This window comes from Ambystoma mexicanum, chromosome 1q (genome assembly GCF_040938575.1).
Source record: "Ambystoma mexicanum isolate Mex_15411 chromosome 1q, UKY_AmexF1_1, whole genome shotgun sequence".
NCBI classification, from domain to species: Eukaryota; Metazoa; Chordata; class Amphibia; order Caudata; family Ambystomatidae; genus Ambystoma; species Ambystoma mexicanum.
The window spans coordinates 222,505,695-222,528,854 of record NC_090922.1 but is presented as its reverse complement, the minus strand read 5'-3'; the positions used below and the strand labels follow the sequence as shown (position 1 = coordinate 222,528,854).

At 45.3% G+C, this 23,160-nt stretch overlaps 1 long non-coding RNA gene across 7 annotated transcripts; it reads right to left on the bottom strand.

Moving 5' to 3' along the window:
- Nucleotides 1-27: 27 nt before the first annotated feature.
- On the bottom strand, nt 28-23,124 carry LOC138526831 (uncharacterized). Of its 7 annotated transcripts, XR_011283745.1 has the most exons (7): nt 23,014-23,119; nt 11,020-11,195; nt 10,837-10,935; nt 10,420-10,511; nt 7,188-7,418; nt 2,199-2,386; nt 28-1,137 (listed from the first exon to the last, which is right to left on the bottom strand). It is a non-coding gene; the product is annotated as an uncharacterized lncRNA (long non-coding RNA). The 7 variants fall into 7 exon arrangements; XR_011283743.1 differs by lacking the exon at nt 7,188-7,418 and having other exon boundaries at nt 11,020-11,183; nt 23,014-23,124; XR_011283747.1 differs by lacking the exon at nt 7,188-7,418 and having other exon boundaries at nt 10,420-10,550; nt 23,014-23,116.
- Nucleotides 23,125-23,160: the final 36 nt, after the last annotated feature.

The window sequence follows — 23,160 nt, the reverse complement described above, 5'->3', positions numbered from 1 at the left end:
ATGGATAGTGTACTGGAAAACATGGAATTTGCAGCCGTTACTTGCCATCTTTACTAGAGCACTCAAATGTCATTAACTAAGGTTTGCTGATTTAGTATACAAAATTAAAAATCCACCCCACGTCACGAACCAACCTCTAAACTCCTTCATTTCATATCTCACCTCTAGCTAACATGGCATCACACCCAATAAACTCCCACAATTACAAATCACTGCACTAAAATAAACACTTTCAGTGACCTAAACAGAAGGTCTACCTGCATGACAAGACTGTCGATCACTTCACCCAATATCACTATGAGCAGCTAGCAATTAGTTCAACCATTCACCACACCCAAGAAAACATTAGCTGAGCCCCAATAGCACAAAAACATGTACCATTTACAAGTTGGCACCAACCTACAAATTCACCAGATCAACTATAATAGTTCTACACACAAGATCACGTGCATCTTCAGTTTCATAGAGCAGCATGTGAGCTACAATTACATTGTAGATTAGTAGCAGGGGCTGACGTAGCAACCAAACTCGGTTGTGGGGATGTTCCAATTCCATTGTTTTTTTTTTTAAACCGTAATCTGAAAGATTGCACAGGTGTGTGGTAACGTGTAGGTGTCCCTTCATGGTCCAAACAGGCATGACCGTCATACTGTAACAAGAACACACGGTTAAGAAGACGTGGTGATAGAGTTGAGCTTATCAAATTAGATCTGTCCGACAAAACATTTGTAGCAGACAATTGACAGATTACCTTACTTTAGTCCAATATTTTGCAGTTGTTGCACAACTACATCTCTGGGAACTGCAACATTACACATACATCTACCAATTTAATGCGGTCTATCAATTTTCCAGGTGAAGTAATATGCAGGTTCTGAGGAAGGAATGAAGAACACTAGCCATCCCTGCCAAAGAAGTTTTTCCAGCTTTTGTGAACAGCCATTAATACATTTTGGAATAGTCCGTTTTTCACCAATCAGCTTTTACAATATAATTCTCTTGTTTTTTTCACTGCATCTTCTTTTTCCAGATTCCACCAGTAGCTGCTTTTTCTCCTCTACCTTTCTTTTTAATGCCTCAATTATAGCTTTTTGTTATTTCATCAAATGTTTCCTGGGTCTTAATACTGTTTCTTGGCTGCGGGTATGAAAAAGGCAAGTTGAAACTTCATAATGTGACTACCAATACAACAAACATTTTGCCTGAGCTGTACACTGCGGTGACTCCCCATAAGCGTGACTCTATCCGCCCCCTTGGAGTTTGCTTATTCTTGCTCTCCTTGGCGCTTTCCCTCCCTCCCCATGCAGCTACTACCCACAACTCAGTGTAGCTGCACACATAAAAATGTGTATGGGTACATACCGTTGGGAGTGCGCCGTGGCCACTATAATTTATAAATAGTGCCACGCTGCATCACCAATTCCACAAGGTCTATGCGTAAAGACCTTGAATAAATAGGACAGAAAATGGATTGGCATTTGCAAATTGCGCCCTACCTTGGAAATCCTAGATTAGTTCCCCAACCCGAGGACTACATTTTCAGGATTGCATCTAAGGCGTAAAAAACAAACAAAAAAAAAAGATAATTTAGGAATTTTGATTTGGGGAACCAATCCACGATATCCAAACACCACTAAAGACTTAGCACAACGCGCCAGCCATTGACAGGTCTCTCGGGACTCAACCCTTTAATCATCAAGTACTATTAGAAAATTGTTTCAAGATCTTTTCACAATCAACTTCCAAACCTGGTCACCATACCAAATGTTCAATTTCAAAGCCTTGAAGAAGGCTAAGGTCGAAACATGTGTCGGCTGACTTTATGGGAATAAATTCACCTACAAATTAATACCCCGATGATATTGTTTTACTTTCATTCTAAAAGACTGTATACCTAACTTTAAAGAGGTAGAGTGCGATTCGCCGATAGCAATCCATTCTCTGTCCTAGCTGCATACTCTGACCTGGACTACGGTCCCCGAAGACATTCAACCCATAGCGCTTTGTCAATAACATAAGTGAAATCAGTAGACCATCTATAGTTACTCTAGAGGAAAGAGATGCTGTAAATGAGGTGGGCATTGTGTAGCATTCCATCTGTATGTGTGAAAAAGGGGAACGACTCCACATAGGGATGTCAGATGTACCCTCCTCCCCCAAAATTCAAATGGATGAAAAAAAAAAACCACATTGCTTACCCAAATAGAAAAGCATGACTCCTTGAAATCCTTTTCTTCACGTATTTCTCTTCTACTTTCATCGATACCCTCTATCTGCAATTTCCAATTAACGTCACCAGGAACTGCAAAGGCTCAAATTCCCCATCCTTTCAAATGCACAGAGAATTGTCTGAATCAAAGAGTGCCATGATGATTTGAGTTATTGTCTAGAAGAAGAAATAAAATATGTAAATTTAGTGTGTGCCAAGTGTTTGTGAACCAGGTCTGTACACAACCATTAATTTATAGTGGGCTTGCTATGGATGTTCCTGCATGATATGTCCCGATTTATGAGTGAAGCGTCTCTTGGGGCTTGGTTAACTTCCTCCAAGACTTCCACCCATTGTGGCTTTAACTAGTTGCATCGGTTCGCAAATTTAGAGGTGTGTGTTCTGGAGAGGCAATGCGTTCTTAACTGCAGAGCTCTTGTACCTAAAATGCTGCAGTCATTTTGTGTGCGTCTTTTAAAAGACAAACACATGTTTCAGTTTCTTAAATGTAAATATCAACCATAGAGAGCCCCACCTTGCAGACAGCAACATATACAAAAAATAGGAGGGTATGCAGTGACAGAACCCATGACCAAAGTGATCTTTACTGGGTAACAAAAAGTAAATATTACACCTTAGCAGGAAGGCCTTTGCTAATATGAGCCAGGCACTATCCTCGAGAAGGGTCACAAGTCCCCCCCCCCTCCCATAAGCATCACTAATGTGCACTACAGCTGAAATAGTGCAGCGCTCATAGCAGTGGAAAAATCCTGCAAAAAAAGTAATACCAAGCCATGGGTAAACTTTACAGAGGCATGGTTTCTCAGACATGCACCACAGCTGGATACATGTAGATAACCTATTACGTAGAGGGTCGGGTGCACCTATCTGATGAAGGCATGGACTATTTGTGTGGGGGCATTGGAGCAGCAACAACATTAGAGCCAGAGAAGGTCAGCCAGTAGGAGCATGTATCCCCTTCTTGGCAACGGTTTGAAAGCAATCAGCCTAACCCGTATAACAGTCATTGTGTGGAACTGGGAAGTAGTCGCCCCACCCACGAAAAGGGGGGGGTCTGTATGCTGAACAGCTTGGGCGTCTTATGGCAGATGCCTTCAAACTGGGGGGCCCAAAGGATGCCAGTTGGTGGGGGGCTTGGATTATGGTGACTTTTTAATAGAAAATATAAGAATTTATGGTGGGGGCAGAAATTATTTTATTCAAGGGGGGGCACTCCGCATAAAAAGGCTTTAAGACCACTGCCTGAAGGGAATAAAGTGACCTCCCACTTTCAAATAGCAAAGCAAATCACAGCACTCCTTTCACGCCCAGGTCAGAAAATTCCCGCTACCGCGCCAGTCCTGATACACAAGGCTGCTGAAAAATCCAGACAAGCAAGAAAATAGCTCAACATCATCTAACAAGAATGAACTGGTCCCACCCTTAGATAAAAAAGAAAAACCATAAAAAGCATTCACCCCAGATCATCATAAACGATGATCAAAAAAGATATTTTCAAAATTAATGACAGGGATCACTATCCCTAGTTTGCCTGTAAACATTATTGAATGCTTCCTATCTTCAATTAACTGCTGAGGTCAAGTGGTTGGAAAGAAAACCAAACAAACCGCATTGAAGGGGCAATAAAATCCCTCCGGGAACCTCATCAACCTATATAGAGAATGTGACATAGGTATAACTAGAACATGCAGTAATCCAGAGTCCCTGAAACCTACATTTGTATATATTAAATCATGTAGCAATTTCCCCAAAGTGTTGAACAAACTAAACGTAGATGAGTAGAGCATGAGTCATGAGGGGAATTATAACACGGTCCCCTGCGCATAAAGGCTGGCACAACTAGCCCTACCATGAACCGAAAAGGCAATGGAAAATGGGGGTGAACAAGCCATCTATGTGCCATTTAAAATAAATGGCGTAAAAAGCTCTGCCTCGCGGGTATAGCATTGAACTTGAACTTCAGTACCGGCCCTGTACACTTTTCACATTACACAAATCTCAACAATGTTCCCCAGCTTGAAACGGGGAAGGGGGGGGGGGAGCGTTGAAACTCTCCTTTAATGCAAATTCAGTTGCTGGACAATTAATGGATGCCACTTTTTTTTTAGTTGGTTGGTGTTCAATGGCTTAAGTGAAAGCAATGATCAGGTAGCAAGCATTGCTAAGAGAAATAAATCGAATGGGGGGCATCTGTCCACTGTTGGTTAGAGGAGTCTTTTTCTCTCCCTTCTTCATGAGAGCTTGGTTGGCCAATATCTGCAACCATTCCCTGCGCGCCGAATCACAACAGCAAATCTAAGCCCAAAGCACCATGTGCCACCAGAAGGAGGAACGCAGGAATCAAAGAACTCAATCATCAGGGCGTTTCACCCATCCCCTGCCTGAGACTACACCTGGCGGTGTGTGCAGCACACCCTGTACCAAACAGCGGCTCAAACAGTCTGCCACACACTTCAAAACTTAGCCAGCCTTCATGCTAGCCAAACAAAACGTTATCACTCGGCACCCTGTTTCAGAATTAAGCAATATTAAAGATGCTGCGAAAGGCACACACGCTTCGCACAAGCCACACATCAACAATCCCCACACAAGGGAAATCTATGCCAGCGGGTGTGTGCACTGGCATGCAGCTGTCTGGGCAACTTATAGAAAATTACAAGCATTGTGCCCTCTATATACAAGAGACACATTCTCACAGGGGCTATGCGACACTCAGCTCTCTAGATAAGCTGCGTATCGTGCCTTTTTACGCATGCAATTATGGCCAATACAGAGGATTACATTTCCTACTGCGTACCATGTACGCGTTATTTATTCATTAAAAAAATATATACCTTTCACCACTAGATGGCACTGTAGTGTTTCTTTTGTCAGCAGCATAGCAAGCTGCATCCTCACGCACATGAGTAGAAACACAGATGTACTTCTGTGAAACTTGATTTTGTAAAATATTTTAGTTGGTTTCTGCTTCTCAAGTCAAGGGTCACAGTTCCTTCTACCCTGCCGCACTCCACGCACAGGAGCTCTCTGCATGTGACAGCTGCACTCACTATGCATCAGCCTGCCCTGCTCTGTAGAGAGGAGCTCCCTGCAATATGCCCTGCATACAGCCCGTGGGCAGGAGCACCTTGCACTATGTAGCACCTACGCCCCACGGATATGCGCTCTTGCATTAGACTGCCTTGCTCTGTAGACAGGAGCTCTCTCAACTATCTAGCGCCTACAACCCAAGGACAGGAGCTCATACATTAGACTGCTCTTTGTGGGCCTGAGCTTTGTGCATTAGCCGGTTCCATTAGACTGCATACCTCTAGAGACAGAAACTCTCTGCACCATGTAGTGCCTACACCAAATTGGACAGGAACTGCTGCGTTAGACTACTCAGTTTAGTCCTGAGCTTTGTGCATTCAACTTCCCTGCTCTAAAGCAGGAGCTCCCTGCATTATGTAGCGCCTACACCCCATGGGCTGGAGCTCTTGCACTAGGCTTCTCTATATGGGCCCGAGCGTTGGGCATTACACCATTCTGTTCTATAGAAAGGAGCTCTCTTCACTAGACTGCCCCTGCCCTGTACCCAGGAGCTCAACCCACACTTCTTTTCAAATGCAACACGATAACATTTCCTGCCAACGTGCTGCATTTGAAAATAACTATTCTTTTGAATTCGGCGCGAGGGAGTTTAGAAGTGGCTGCAAAGTCAGCCACGTCCAAAGATCCCTCGTGCCAAATCGACAGCATCAGAAAGGCTTCTGCGCCAAAAGGGGCGCACCGAACTGGCCGCTGCGACGAAGCGGTCGCAGCAAACAGGCCTGCGCCGAATCGGCGGCACCAAAAAGGGGTGTACCGTAGCAAGCGAGCAACACAATAAAGCATGCACCCTTACATACCCTAAGCAATGTCCATCGCGTTGTTTGTAACCCCTTGTCTCTGACTAATTTACGCTTTTTTTTCTGTCCCCTTCATATTTGGCTTCCTATTCAGCCCCCCACAACCTTGCAACCATTGAAGTTATTAGCGCCTCCAAAATGTTGTTGCTCTATTTCAGTTTCATTCAAAAGACTTCACTCTGGGCAATGTCCACATGCTGGCACTGCCCATCCATTCCCACCCACCGTTTATCACAGACACAAACTGGAAATGTACTTGAAAGCAATAGATGACATTTCCTAAATTTGCGGCTTGACTTGAAAATCAAACTTCTTAGAACACGTTTACTATCCTTTATGTTTGTGTTACATGGCTACGGTTCCTCAAATGGATTTTATGATTTGGTGGTAGGGTGACAACATTTTCAAGATATAAAACACAGGGCAGGCCACCAACATAAAAGTAGCACTGCAATTTGACAGTGGCTGTCATGACAGAACTTTAGCAGTTGGGTGAGGAATAAAACACATTTCGCTGGATGTAAACTCTGCTGATTTGTAGTGACAAGCATGTTAAAAACAAAGTAACTTTTGCTTTGATTGCTATAAAATCAATTCAAGCAGCCTCTGTGGCACAATCAGTTAATTCATGTGATAGGTGTTCTAGCTCACAATGGGACGCAAGAGACTTAGTTTAAGTGTTCATTTTAATGTAAAACCACCAAGCTATTCTAATGTTTATTTAATTTTGAACTGTTATGTGGACTTGTTGGTAAATGAGCATTGTGCATCGAGATGTGAAGATTGACTCTTCCAGCAGCGACAGCTGGGATGCTGCCAGTGGTCACCCCCACCAAAACCAGTATAGGGCTTTTAAACAAGAATGAAAACAAGCATGTGGGGCAGATTGCCTAATTCCGGGACAGATTGCCTAATTCCGGGACGTCTGGTCACCCTACTTGGGGGGAGGGCACACCACAGCTGTATATGTGTTGGATACGTTTTACTCTCTTGCAGAGGAGAAAACTCATTTTGACTCTTGAAATTGCATTTACTCTCTATCTGAAAAAGCATGCGTAAAATACTCTTACCTCAAAATCTTATCTGGAGCACTGGCAACACTGCAATGCAATGTTCATAAGCAGACGACAAGAGTCAAATCTGGAGTATCGCTGGGTCCGTGCAACTCTTTCCTTCCCAGTAAAGCACCGGAATGATTTCGCTCCTACCCACTGAAGGTGCGGTCATGTTGTAGAGGCGCCGTACCGGACACATAGCAACGCCGCACACAAGGGCACAGCAAGCACGTGGATAATGGACCACTTTAAAGCAACCAGGGATTTTGCAAAGGTTTGTTTAGTAAATTAAGCATCTGCCGCCCACACATGCACTGTCCCCTAGGGACCAGGGAGGATAAGTGCTCATCCAAACTAGCAATCAAAATGTACGTTAACATATAGCAGTGCCAGCAAGATAGCAATTAGGTTTTTTGCCTTTTTTTAAAAAAAACATTTTCTTGATAACAAGATAGTAACTCTACAGGCAGTGGTCTTTTGGTCTTCAAACTTATTTGACCCCCAAGCCCTCCCTAAGAAAAAGTTACCTGGGTCGGGCCCCTCTATCCACATGGACTCCAAAATGTTTATCTGGTGTAGAATGGAGGTGTGGGTGCCAAACAACATTCTTTCAAAATCATTACTTGCAATAACTCAAATTAGAGGGCAAATATTTGCAAACGCAGCATTCTGATTTTTTTGCTACAGGGGATGTGACTAAAAGTAGTGTTGGGTATTTATTTCAAAGAGTAACGTAGGACATACTTAAGTACAAAAACTTGATTACTATCAATGCAGTCACTTGCAAGTTGGACAGTGGCCTACTGGAGAGCTAGTGTGAAGGGTGGGTCTGCCTTTCAGCAGCCAGCCATCACTATTGGGTTAAATTTTTGCAAAAACCTGTGGTTGGCTTCCTTCCAGCTTTGACCGGTATTTAGTTTTATGGGCTGCAAAAGTTGAAAATCCAATCTTGCAAAGGTACGAGGTATTGAAAGGTAACAGTACATTGACTGCATTTGGATAAAAGGAAGAAACTGCATTTTGCCAAAATCCACCAAGGTCAATTTTTTTAATTGACTCTCCAGTAGGCGGGCCCTACGTCCGATAGGAAAGGCTGAACCACTCAGTCATTGATGCTACAATTGTCCTCTGGAAAGTACTTTTGAGAGTGGTTCTGAGATGGTTTCCCATTAGTTCAGCAACACATGAAAAGATCATACTCCACCTCCTCAAAAGCATCTGCTAATAATGAAACGCGTCAGAATGCAGACATTAACCCTCCTCCTCCAAAGCTCCAACTACTTCTTAAATGCAGACATTTTTGCGTTCATAGCCAATGATGTGGTTTCTTTTCTATGTCTTGCAGGGATAGGTTTAGAAAATGTAACTTTTCAAAGAGGTCACCATAATAAGCTAACAGTACAAGCCAGTGTGAATCACACAGAGGCTCTTCTTTCGTCTGGTCTAAACCCAGGAGAAAGCGTCTCACTTTGTTCCAGAGTTCCTAAACACAATATAAAACCTTTCCCCCTGGAGAGCAACCTGACCTCCGTGTGAAACAAAGCATCATGTTCAGCTCCCATTTCTGCACATAATGTGGCAAACAGATGGGCTCTTGTGTGGTGCATCGTAATAAAATGCAAAATCTTTACAAAAAAAAGCCAGCACCTCAGAGAGCCCATTCCCCATATTGCGCACATGCAAAGCTTCCTGGGGATCACGCAGTGTGTGTGTCCACAATATATGTGAAGCTACTATCAACACTTTGGCTTTTAACCCAGTTCTAGCACCAGATATTAAAAGCACCATCACGCTTTAGGCAGTGGGAACTTAGCAAGTAGTTAACAATGTCAATGACTATAGATGCAGTTGCTCTGCCCTGAATTGGTTCACAAAATATTTCTCCAATATTTCAAGCACAATATCAATTCTGAACTGATAGAAGGGGACAGGTCAGTGATGCGGCAGAAAATTGTGGTGTCAGACAAAGCTACTTTTGCATTTCTCTGCTGCACCGTCACCAAGCATTACCCGGTTGACAGTAAAAAGTGTCGGCAGAATTACTCTCAGCACCTGTAGAGGGCTTCCCCCCCCCCAGATAATGTGGCAAGAAGCTTCCAAAGCATTTGCAGGTACTGAGGCCACGATTTAACAGTGTATTTTGCTCGTGTATGCCTTGTAGCTGCCGTACAAACCAATCCATGGTCTTTTTTGCTAAGGTTGCTAACGTAGCGCCACAAACCACACACTGCAGCTTAACTTATCAGTATCTGTGATCCATGTGAACCCAAAAGAGACATATTTCCGTGTTTTTGTATTTCTCGTGTCAGTTTCCACCTCTCCTTCCGCTTTTCGTTTGAGATTCCTACCATCTTTGGGCACTAGGAAACCATCCAGTTCTATGGGTTATTTCTGCATTTTAAAGCCCGAACACAAAAAAAAAGACTGATTTTTTTTCCCAGCCGTTTTTGTATTGACTTTAAAGTGCGGAATTCACGTACTGCCCCCCCTCCTTCCCCACACACTCATTAAATCGTCAATCAGGGGGGGGGGGGAGACCCCCGAACTCCCAATTTCCCTCCCCCAACACACGCATCTTACCCACATGCGCACACAGTCCAAAACACACCTCTGCCTCCTGTAACGACTCTGCTGGGTCTCACAGCGCCTGTCGGCCCCTGCATGCACTCATGTGCGACAGGGGTTTGACAAGTATGATCGTTCGATTTAGAAAGACCGCTCTGAGCAGTCTTTCTAAATTGACACCCCCACCAAAAGATATTTTCTTCACTTAGTACCGATGATCCATCTAAAAGAGGAGCCCGACTCTGAAAACATTGCAAACCTCCCACGTTAATTTAGGTCACATTATTTTTTTTTTAAACCATTTAAACTTTTCGAAAATTAAAAACTCTTTAAAAGATTTAAAAACAAACACCACACAGGATTTAAAGCTAACCACATGAAAAGGCTGGGGGGAGCAGGGGAGCGAAAAAGAAAACCATGTGAACAGCTTGGGGAAAAACAAACTCAGCAGTAATGGGTCAGAAATGCTGCTTGGATTTTAAAAAAACACCACATCGATACAAGTCTCAGAAGACTCCCTGTTCAGATTGTGAAGTTCTAGCTTTAATTATTTGTTGAAGTGTGGTCCTGGACTAGGCCACAGGGTGGCGAAAACCACACCTGGATGGACATTGCACAGGGCAGATATAAACCTTCAGCACTTCTACTCAACCAATATTACATAGGGAGAAGAAATCCTTACTTGCCTGCGTGACTGGGTCAAGTGCTTCATTGGAATTTTCTTGCTAGGACACAGGTGGTTAGGTTGACACACCGACGCGTGGAGCGATGCTGCTGCAGTGAAAACAGTTAGTCAAGGATACATGGGTCTACCTGAGATTTCAAAAAATGTGCAGGGGTTAAAACCAGCTCTTGGGTGTTAGGCATCAGCTAGTAAGCAGGACGTAATGCTAGGAAACCAGGAGAGAGTACACAGTGCACTGTAAATGCAACTCCCACATGAGACGTGAACTTTCAGTTCCCCCCCCAAACTGGACATGAGAAAGGAACAGCCTCAAAAATAGGTTTGAAATCCCTGATTGCGACTTCTACTATACCTTTAAAATTACCCCACCATCATCCACAGCAAAATACAGTAGTTTTAAAAAGACATTCTTACCGTCGGAAACTCCTAATACAGAGGTCAGGATTTTTTATGGTGCCATTGCTGCTGGGGACTTTGCTGTCCAAGATGGGATGATTAAGCCAATGTGTGTTCCTGCAATTGAAAAAGTACAATTAAAAAGAATTTCAAATAACAAAAAAAATAGTAATAATAAAAAAAAAAATTGTACAAACGTACCAGATTGACTGTACCAATATGTGCGCACTACACTCCGCCAGTCGGCACACATCCTCCCCTGCACACAAAAGGGACCTAGGGTGCATGGTCCAACCGGGAAATCTCCAAACGTTCCCTATAGGCCAGTCCACCCCAGCTGGTAGAGAGCAGTCAAAAGCACATACCTGAAAACGCGACTCATAGTCACAGAGACAAAACAAAATAATAGAGCGAGCGAGAGAAAGAACATCAGCTTGTTATAGGTTACCCTTAACAGTTGTGAAGTACAGCATACTGGCATTAAAATCATTAATCTACATATCTTACATAGAATATGACACAGTAGTTCTTAACTCACCAAGCCAACTTTCGGAAACATCAAGTAATAGCCATGTAGCTTATACTGCAGTTAGGTGACAGCGCTGACATAGCAGCAGACTGCAGCGGCTGCCATGCCAGACACGAGGACCCCTCGCTTCTCTGCAACATATGGTGCCACATGCAGGGGGAAGGCCTGGCACCCACAGCAGGATGATATACATGAATTCCACTTTAAATCACTTCTATGGTAGCGGTGCGACCAATGTACTGTTGGTAATGCAGTGATTTTAGTATATCATGGGATGCATAGACCTGCTCTATAGTAGATGGCTCCCAGAGTAGCTCAGCAGGTTGACAGACCATTGCTGAGACTGTGTTTAAGGTTGAATTTAACCAAAACAATAAAAACAAAAAAAAAAAATGCAAAACTTGTTATCGATAGGGCGTTTTGCAATTACTTCTAAAAAAAAAAAAGAAGTGCTATAAAATGTGTTTGGCCAAGGGATGGGTTGGGGTATTTCTGCCTCCGTTTGGCACCCATGAACCCAGTTTAATTTCCAAATAACTGCTGTCAGCACAATGGAAGCATTCATTTGTAAACATAACATCTTTATGAATATAACCTGTGATAAAACACAAAGCAAGGGGCACACAAATTGTATTGGAGTGGCGCTCAGAGAAAGAAAAAAAAAACCTACATCTCAAAGAAAACTAGTAAACGCAAGTTTCAGCAGCGTTCTTGAGTTTGGAAATGACTTTTTTCCTTTGAGAACAATAATGTGTCCAGCATGTTGAATGTCTGCTTTCAACAGTGACCACACCCCACCCCACCACAGTGATGTTCATGGCCCATTGATTTCCGTGGTGTCCCTTTCAGGACAGAAAAAACAAACGAGATGAATAAACAGAGCCAGGGAATGCGCAAGTGACGGCTGGGGAAAGGAGCCCTGCTTAAATTAGGTCACCGAGCCCCCAGCTTCCTTCTCTCTGCAAAGCTGGGGGCTTGATAACGCCTGGTCATGGCTGAGGCAGGCCAGGTCCCGAGATCCGGCCCGACATCTGATGCCGGATCTCAGACCCGGCCAGCGCTGTCCCATGGAGCAGAGGGGTGACGAGGCAGAGGGACAGCCAAAGCAGGGGGGACTGGTGTTGTACGATATCTGGCTACCCCACGGCAGATTGCTGGAGAGCCCAGCAATCTGCTGTGGGGGAGCGGGATATCATACAACACTGGCAATGCGTGCTTCTGTCGCCGCTCGCCTCTTCTCCCCCCATGGCCAAGCAAGGTGGGGGCACAGAGGGAGAGGGGTGCAGGGGGAACATGCATTGCAGTGATCCAGCCCCCCTGCTCACCCTGCCGCCATGAGCTCTCCGATTGCTCAGCCCCCCTACGTGTACACAGCAGGACTTTGATACAGGTCACAGCTGCAGGAAAAGCAAACTAACTTCCTCTGGTGAGCCCGTGCAGGGTGCACAGGGCCACCAGAGGAAGTTAGTCCTCAGCCACGACCCAGTTTATTTATGCAATGTTTGTCGCATAGATGGACCCGGATGTGTCGGATACTTGTATCCGACAAACAGTGCATAAAAAAATATACAGGTAGCCGTCAAACATTGCATGAATAAATAAATAGCCCTATTATCATTGAAACTATCCCACACGATGCAGCCACTCAACTGCTTTCAGGGGGGAGCTGCAGGAGCAGTGCCGGTTGTGGTTCAAGTAAAAGAAAACCTTGCCTCGCGAACAGAAACCAGCAGGTTTTAAGAATGAGGTTGCAGGACAATCCGTCGGTTTAAACCAGGATTTCCCCACAGATTATCTGCTCTTTCACCATTAGCTAGAGTAATTGCTCTTTTTAATGATTCTTTAACAGTCTGCTTAAAATAATCCTCTGTATGAGCTCAGATCACAGTGTAGACTAACATTGATGTTGGTAGTTTAGGTGCACAGATGGATGATACGGTTTGCTCCCTTGTACAAGTGCAGGTCGGACTGGGCAATAAAATTGTCTCAGGCACCAATGAAAAAGTTGCCCATAGTTGTAAACGGTATCAGGTAATAATATCGCCATATATATGGTCGCCATAAATAATATCGCCGGGAAAATGTTGTGGCGATATTATTTAGGTGACCATATATATGGGGATATGGAACCTTGTAAATGGCAATTAATTTCTTTTTGGACCATGTTTGAATAGTACCCAAGGGGGGTGGGGGGATTTATAAAATGGAATTCAAATTGTGCATTTTAAAAGGATATTTACTCAGCAACACTGGTCAAAACTATTATCTGCATAGTGAAGTAACTCATCACCAGTGCCTTTGATCCGAGGTCAACTGCCAGCTCCACCCGCCCAAACCCCGCCTCTTTGGGCACCACCCCTTCAACTCCGCCCCTACCTGTCCCTTGTGGAACCACCCACCAAATGTTTTCAATTTCCACCACTGGATAAGGGTGAAGATGGCGGCAGCCGAATCTGCCCTAAAATTCCCTCTGCGTGTGCGGCACGGCCATAAACCACTTCTGTTTGGGGGTGGGTGGAGCAGAGGATGGGGATACCAGCCAAGAAGACACAGAAAGATCTGCTGTTGGTGCAACTAAAATCAAAATAGGAAAAACAAGCCCATCAGTGTTTTGTTCTCCCCATTCCCCTCCCTTGCCGCGCTATGAAACACCTGTGTATGAGCTTGATGTAAATAAAAATATCCTTATCATTAAATATACCTGGCACTTCCCCGAGATGAATAAGCGCATTATGAATAAGCAATAAAAAATAAAAATGGCAGTCGGAAGCGGCTGTGTGTTCTCGTGTTCTGTGAGACACTACAGCGCAGCTTGACTCGTCTTTTCCCTGCTCCTAGGTCCTTTCCTCTAGTGCGTATGAGGAGCGAGAACGCGGAGCGAGATACTGTGGAACTCAGGAGCCATAAAATCGAAAGAACGCCTGGATCCTTGAGTACCTTTAGGGCCCCTTGAGGAGTGCTGGGCAAAGACTGCTGCCAGGCCCTGCCCTGCCTAGCAAGCCGAGCAGAGAAATACTGCATACGCTCCGTAAGGGGCTTTAAGGCTGCTTGCTGCTGAGGCAGCGACCAATGAGGTGAGTAGGGTGCCCGAGAGAAAGTTGGGTGCACTAAGGGGTCTGCTGCTGTGCTTCTGTCGCCAAGTTGCTCACGTGGCCCAAACCCCGAAGTAGATGCGGACGCAGCTTGAATATGTCAGCATAATCACATGCGTTTTCCTCATTTGACTTGTATCCAGCGATTATCAGCACTGCGCGTTTGTCTGCTTATCGGTTCGGCACTGTGAAGTCTGGATTATCACAGTAACCTAAACTCTAAAGAGACCGGACATAGAGGAGTTGGACGCAGGTTGATTTTTATCCAATCTGCTCGAGCTTTCTCACCACACTTGCATACCATCTCCCTCATCCTTCATAGTACTGCTGTGCCGCCTGACCTCCTGCTGTGCTCCTCACAGCACCAGCCCCCTGCAGACTGCTGCGAGTCCCCATCATCTTGCTCAGCTGCGGCAACGAACCCTGAGGCAACTCTGAGCCCCTCGCCAAGTGTTGTGTTTAGGAGACTGCGGGGGCCCGCCCCTTTGATCCTAACCGACGCGCGACTCCCACTCCAATCACCTTTAGTGCGTGTGTGCCTCACTGAGCCTGACTTTACCACTAGCTCTGAGCACTGAACAAGATTGACCCATCTGTTTAGCGTCGCGTCCAGGAGACTGCAGGGGCTTGCCCCTTTGACCCTGACCGACGCGTGACTCATTCCCCCCCACCTCTTACTCGTGTGAGGCCATCTGCTTAAGACTGTCTTTCAACTTGTGCTGCACATACTGAATTTGCATATAATCAAGGATCCCTAATTGAGAACGCTAGTCGGAAACAAGCTTGGCCAGGGAGACTGTGGGGTTCTCCCGCCCCCCTGAGCCCTTATGTCGTAACCCTCTGAACTTCTATATCCCGACACTTCATTGAAATATTGTCTCTGAAAGTAATTACCAAGATGACATCTCGGATAAACTCGTCCTTTACTGAGCACGAATTCACTCCTACAAACAAACCCGGTCCTAGAACCAGTCAACTAGGGAAACGTGATTAAAAAAAAAAAAACTCCCAATTGTCTCCGATTCCTCTTTTCAATCTACGATAGAGCAAGCTCTTTTCAAGTCCTCTCGCAAAAAGGAAGATCTGCAAGCGAACATCCAACAGCCGCCCATAATGGATGAGATGGCTACTCCCACTTCAACAATACTAACTCCACCGAGAACGGATCTCACTGAAGAAACGGAAGATATTACTTCTCACCTTCTCCCAATCGACGGCCCTGAACCTTTGAACAGCGAACTCGAGGTCTCCAAAGCAGTGAGACAGAAGATCTCCCCGCCTGGAAACGATTATCTGAACCTAGTTGCTCCCCCTCTGCTCAGTGCCATGAACTCTGTAGACTCTCTGAGCAACTCTGTGAATCTTACCACTGCCGATTCCCCACTCTCTCTGAATGCTGACGCCAAAAAGACAGACGAGACAAAAATATGAGGAGATTCGACAATAGAGCTGCCGTCCAACACTTCACAAGGCACTCAACAGACAGAGCAGGCTACAGAATCTAACCTGGCCCTTTTATCCAAGACAATAACCGTCAAAGCTCTAAAAGACAAAAAAAATGAAGTAGACAAGAGCCAACGCTTGGAATAGTCTAAAAAAGAAAAAGCCAAACAAGCCAAACTGAGATGGCTCAAGCCCTACTCTATGAGAAGCCCTCAAAAAACCACGAAGCCAAGCGGTGTATATCAATCCAACACTGTGGCGACGCGACTATCTCTAGATATCACTGAAATTGAGTCACTCATGACCACTATTGAAAAAAGGAAGGAAATATTTGGAGACTTACACTTCAATCGATTAAATGACCTTCCATCTACATCGACGCCGGCCCTAAGAATTCCCCATCCCCTTGCCAAGTATCCATCAAATAAAGCCTTGAATGAACAGTCATTTAGTACCAGGGAGCCAATAATAAAGAAATTCAAGTTTGAGCATTAAGAAGACAACCCCTCTTGCTCCACTCACCCTGAGTGTAACAAGAGAAAGACAGTCTCTTCGAACCATACAGAGGATCAACTTACAATCAATAAATGTCAATGCAAAACCCCCGATGAACACCACCATCAAAGGATCCCAACCATGGTCGAGCTCCAAAATATACTCCTAGCAATTACCACGCAAACCATGATCCCGTTCTGTAAGTTATATGAAGCTGCCAACGAAAATATCAAAGACCAAGCAACTCTTTTGGCCTTAATCCATACCAAACAGATTTTGAGACCTTCCTTGCAACAATAGAAAATCTTTTGGATCTTTAAGCAGAGCTCCAAAATATACTCCTAGCAATTTCCACGCAAACCATGATCCCGTTCTGTAAGTTATATGAAGCTGCCAACGAAAATATCAAAGACCAAGCAACTCTTTTGGCCTTAATCCATACCAAACAGATTTTGAGACCTTCCTTGCAACAATAGAAAATCGTTTGGATCTTTAAGCAGAGTTCTCCCATCAATGGCAAATGAGATTGTTTGACATGGCAGCAGCAGACAGGGCAGAAAAAGCCCTCCTCACTTCAACAATGATGACTTTGATGAAGGCACATCCCCTGCCATTAGCCAAGCCCCACATACGAGTGAACAAGTCTATGGTAACCATGATGGTCGTGTATCCTCGGGAAGGTGGTAATTCCACAATGAAGTCTGTAGCAATGATATCCCATGGCCTTGTTGGCAGTAGAAGACCCGCCGGTCTCTTGTTATGTTTATTTTGACTGCAGATAGAACAAGCTTTGATGTACTGCTGTACATTGGTCTTCATTCCAGGCCACCAAAAGTGTCTTTGTATGAGATGGAGGGTGTTGGTTATGCCACGATGTCCGGAGTGAAGGGTATCACGACAGAGGTTTATCATTCTTTGTTGTAATTTCTGTGTAGGAATGACCAGAGCATCGTCCTTGAATTATCATTCCTTAACTATTAGGTTCCATGGATTCTTCCTTGAAATATCCTTCCAGAGGTCAGAGGATTGGGTTTGCACTCGAATTTCTTCCAGGAGGTTGACTGCTTGAGCTACAAAGATCGTGTGGGGAAACATCTTAGGATAGGCCCAGTCTTCAGTAGTTACATAGTCAGGACATCGAGATAGGACATCGAGATAAGGCGTCAGCAATCAGGTTTTGTGATCCGGGAACATGAGCGATTTGGATTTGGTACTGGGCAAAGAAGTAGGCCTAACGCGCCCGACGACTGATCCTGCACTCCAAAGACTGTAGAATTTGAAGATTCTGATGGTCTGTGCGGATCTGAACTGGATATCTAGCACCCAGAAGTAGATGTCGCCATTCAGAGAAGGCTTGGCGGATGGCTAACAGTTCCTTTTCCAGGACGGAGTAATGTGTCTCACTGGGAGTCAGGGTTCCTGAGAGGTAAGCAATGGGGTGTTCCAGTTTATCTCCAAGTTCCTGTTTCAAGACCGCTCCTATGGCGTAGTTAGAGGCATCCGTTTCCACTAGGAATGGCCGATTTATGTCGGGTTGGGCCAAGATGGGGGCTTGTGTGAACTCCGTCTTTAAAGGTTGGAATGCCTTATCTTGCGGTGTAGACCAGATAAAGGGGGTGTCTTTCTTCAAGAGGGCAACGATCGGCTGAACGATCTCGGAAAAGGTATAAATGAACTTCCGGTAGAAGTTGGCAAGCCCCAGGAAGGATTGAACTTGTTTCACGGACGTCGGAGCGGGCCATGCCAGTATGGCCTTTACCTTTGAAGGGTCCATACCAATTCCTTCTGTGCTAAGGATGAATCCTAGGTAGTGAACAGAAGTAACGTGATACAAGCATTTTTCGGGTTTGGCTAAAAGTTTGTGTTCACCGAGTCGTAATACTGCCTTTTCATGTTCTTCATGCTTTAGAGGATCCTTGGAAAAGATTAATATGTCATCCAGATAGACAATGACGAAAAGGAATAACATGTTAGAAAACACCCCATCCATAAAACATTGAAAAACTGCGGGGGCATTAGCTAGTCCAAAGGGCAGGACTAGATATTCATAGTGACCAAAGGGTGTTCTAAAGGCTGTTTTCCATTCGTCTCCTTCCAGGACACGGATCAAATGATAGGCACCCCGGAAATCCAACTTTGTGAATTTTACGGCGCCTCACACAGCTTCCAGGATATCCGAGATCAGGGACAGTGGGTACCGATCTTTGAGGGTGCACTGATTTAAGCCATGATAGTCGAGGCAAGGTCTGAGTTCCTTGGTGTCCTTCTTGGGAACAAAGAACAACGAAGCACCCGCTGGAGATTTTGAGGGTCTTATGGTGCCGTTTTCAAGGTTGGTATCCAGGTATTCTCGGAGGGCCTTTTTCTCTGGTTCGGAAAGGATGAACATTCTGCCGAAGGGAATCACTGCTGAGGGATCTGTATCTATGGCACAATCTTCAGGTCTGTGAGGGGGTAAGGCCTGGACTATGGCAGTTGAAAATACATCAGCATATCCCCGATAGGCCTCAGGGACTTGTATGATATTGGAAACCATGAGTGGCGTTTGCTGGTCTCTTAGTGGTTCTTTAGGGGGTGTCGAGGAGGGATCCAGAAATAGTGGGGCATACAAAACTGAGCCTAGGAATAGTGATCCTGCTGTTGATCTACGGATTGGGCTTCTGTAACCAGGGCATACCCAATACCATGGGGTAATGAGCTGACTTAATGATGTCGAATGTAATCCGCTCTTGGTGATTGTTCATGGAAAGCTGGATCTCTTTTGTCTGCAGAGTGAGGGGTCTTCCGTCGATTGCTTCCACCGGCTGCATGGTGCTTCGTGTCTCGTACGGAACAACCCAGTCTTGATCAATGAAAATTCCCATAGCTCTGCAGTCTACCAAGGCCAGAATGGGATAGGTCTTATTCTTGGAGAGTGACAGGAAGACCTGTAGTATCACCAAAATGTTTTGTCAAGGAGAGTTCAAGGATGGAATTGATGTGGAGCAAACATCTCTCACGAAGCTCTGCTCCATCTAGGATCGGGAGCTGGCGTTTCCTGAACGCCGAGGAGGAGCTAGAGGACACTCCCTAACCAAGTGTTTGTCTGAGGCACAATACATGCACAACCCCGTATGAATCCTTCTCATCCTTTCTTGCGGGGATATAGGTCCACAGAAGGCTCCTATCTGCATAGGTTCTGGTTCGGAGACTGAGCCTTGGTTTGTGTCCATCTTGGTGGTACTTTCAAAGGACAGCTTCGGAGGATTACCTCTGGATCTCTTCTTCTCCGCCTTCCTTTCCTGGATACGGAAATCTATTTGCATGGCAAGGTCCATTAGTGCCTGGAATGAGTTTGGGCGAGCCACTCTGGCCAACTCATCCTTAATCTCCTCATTCAGTCCTCTCCCGAAAAGGGTAAAACTCGCCTCAGGGACCAATCAGCTTCCTTGACTAATTGCTTGAATCGGGTAACATAGGTGAGCATATCCTGGGATCCTTGCTGAAAGTCTAACAGGCATTCCTGGACACTATAGACCTGTTCTGGACGGTCAAACATGGTTTTAAGGGCTTGTATGAAGCCATCATAGTCATCTAGGAGAGCATCGCCGGAATTAACGAGGGGTGTAGCCCAGGTTAAGGCGTTTCCTGAAAGGTGGGAAATTATGAACCCCACCTTAGCCCTGGGAGTTGAAAAGTAGTAGGGCTTAAAAGTAAAGTGGACCAAGCATGAATCCAGGAATCCGCAAAGGGTTTTTGCCGACCCATCGTATTTGTCCACTATGCCGCACGGCAACACACTTTCTTTTGTGGCAGAATCACGGGATAGAACTAATTGTTTGAGAGCAGCGTTTTCCGCCTTTAGATTCTGCACCTCGGTCGATAGCTCTTGCATGCCACGCATCAGGTCCTGGTCGGCCGCTTCCATGTCCATATCGAGTTCGGTCGGGTGGCGTCTGAAACTGTCAAGGAGTTCCCCCTTCTCACCAGAGTTCGATCTTTGCTGGATTTCTTGATTGATGCCTTCTTGCGGTCGGATCGAGTCTTGAATAAGGCTGCACAAGTCTCTTCCGACTCCAGCGTGCGTTCAAAGTTCCGGGATGCAAAGATCCAGGAATCCGGGAAATTTACAGAGTGCGCTACTGACACATGAGTCCAGGAATCAAGAAAGGAAGGAAAGGGACTAGGAATGGGGGTGGCTGGAAAGAAGCAAGAAAAACAATACCGCGAGCTACGGAGCACACGCCTGGTCGCTACTTCGCAATAGCATCGAAACGCGCAGAGCTGCGGTCTATTAATAGAACACGCTACGTCCAAGGTGTAGAGCGAGGAAGGCGTTTCACAGTGGACGGCCATGTTGGGAGTACAAGGGAGTGTAAGCCCCGTTGAGACAAGGACCAGGAAGTCCAAAAGGGGTGTGTTCTATAGTTCATGACAAATAAGCCCTCCAAACCCCCTAGCACAACCGGGAAAAAAAGATCGAGAACCGAAAATAGTGTCTAGGACCATGCATTTCCATCCACCATGCCCGACCCAAAGCTGTTCAAAATTGCCAGATCTCCTCAATCTTACAATACACATGGATCCCCCAGAGACCCCCGAGAATCCACCTCCCAATGAATCAGTACTAATAAAACTGGATGAATATGTTTTTGATCCACCGTAGGGGTACAACAGGCCAAACATTTCCTGTGAAAGTATCTCAGACTCGCCATCCTTTTATTCAGACGACATCACAACAATGTCAGACGCACCATCAAACTATTCCAGCAACAACAAAAACGTCTGAAAATTCCGAAAGGACTTCAGAAAACGAGATCACAATCACAGATCCACCAACTCATCCGCTATCCGGCAGACAACACCCACGAGAGGGCGACACACAGAAGCTTTATATTTCTGATGTATACAGATCACCTCAGTTTGCGGATCCATGGCAGAAAAAACAGATCTACACCCTCCAGATGGCCTGTTTTGATCACAGAAGAGATCCTGTCACTCAACAGGACTAACCTTCTAAGATTGTTACATGCAATACTGCAATTGAAATCAATACAATCGCAAGAAATCAAGACGGTACTCTTTCTGGACGATAAATCGCTAGACAAGATTCAGATTGAACTATACACGAAGATGCAATGAATCGAATTACACAGATGACTGCACCATTACCATCACTGGGCTTTGCATGCTCACCTACATTAGGGAAAACAGAAGCTCCTCAGGAATTGAAGTTGCCAGCTATGTTACCTGCAGCGGCTCTTGACGATCGCAGATGGACACAACATGACAGATCGCTGAGAACAATGAACAACAGGAACTCTTTAGATAGAGACGGAGTAACCACTAGACCGAATGTTCATCGTTCTGACAGCCAGATATACTCTTGAGTCTCCTTTTTGGCGAGAGTATGAAGATGATTTTCCATCCCAACTTAACGAGCCGGTATACCACTCAACCATCAGCCTCATTAAGGACCCATAGTTGGATACTGTGCTCATGGAACACGAGAGGCCACTCCCATCTGTTTGACTCACCAGCTCCTAAACTTGAATCCTGTCAAGTTATATGCCTCCAAGAGACCTGGCTCACCAAACCGCTGACCTGCAACGGATTCATAACTGTGCTCAACCCTGCCCTGCATAGGCTCCTTGGGTCGTGCGTCCTCTAGTCTACTGACGCTGATTAAAATCACCCCAACATGGAACCTTCTTGAAACAGAAAATATCAACCCATGGACACAACTCAGAGTGATCAAGATTTGTAAACCTACCAAAACAGCTCATCAAATCCAACTGAACAGCCCGATTCCCAGATTGATTGCGATCAATATATATATATATATATATACACACACACACACACACATGCAAAGCGGGGAGCGCTCGTGCCTCCACGATCCTCTCTTCCTAAGCACGTAGACCGTCCCACGTGAAAACGTCACAACGACGTAACTGATACACATCAATAAGCCGTAAAGGCATTTCAGAAAGTATTGGCAAACTTTAAAACAAACACAATGCTAGCGGGTCTCATAGCGACTTTAAATGTATGATTAATAATGAAAGCAATAGAAGGCCTCCGTTTATCCTTCTCTTCCCCACATTACAAAGGGGTAAATTAACAAACCCCTCCCGGAGAATGCCAAATCGCCTCCCCCCCCCCCATGCAGGAGAAACAAATAACTGCTGGGTGGAAATTCGTACCCCTATGGGTAGGTCTGCAATCCCCATCTGCTGCACACACCAAATCGTCCAACCCCATGCCTCCCCCTCCAGCGGGGAGGATAACTGTTGGCTGTACTGTTCACTGGCACAGTGGAAGTCCCATTGGGACGGGAGGAACGCACTGTGCTCAGCCCCACTCCATAAGACACACGTCGCACATCTGCATGAGAAAACCGCAAAACAAACTGAATCCACCTGTACTTTAAGTAAATCTCAACCCCCAAAATACACAATACCCCACCCCAAAATTGCCTCACTCACCCCTGTGATGCACGTTACATGTCCCAAAAATACACCGAAATAAAGAAAACAAAACCCGCCTGTACGTTAAGTAAATCGCACCCCTGATGCACATTATAAACCACCAAAATACACAGAAATGCCCCCTGCCCAATAATGACAATGAACAGGAGATAATTTTAAGACTTACCAGAAACCAAATAACAATCAACTATACGAAACGTGCTTGCAACGGCGAAATCGCTCCCACAACGCCTTCCTTCCAGCAGCTCCTACACAAATGATGATGACGTCACGTGACCCGTTGAAACCCACGTGACGCAGAGCAGGCCACGTG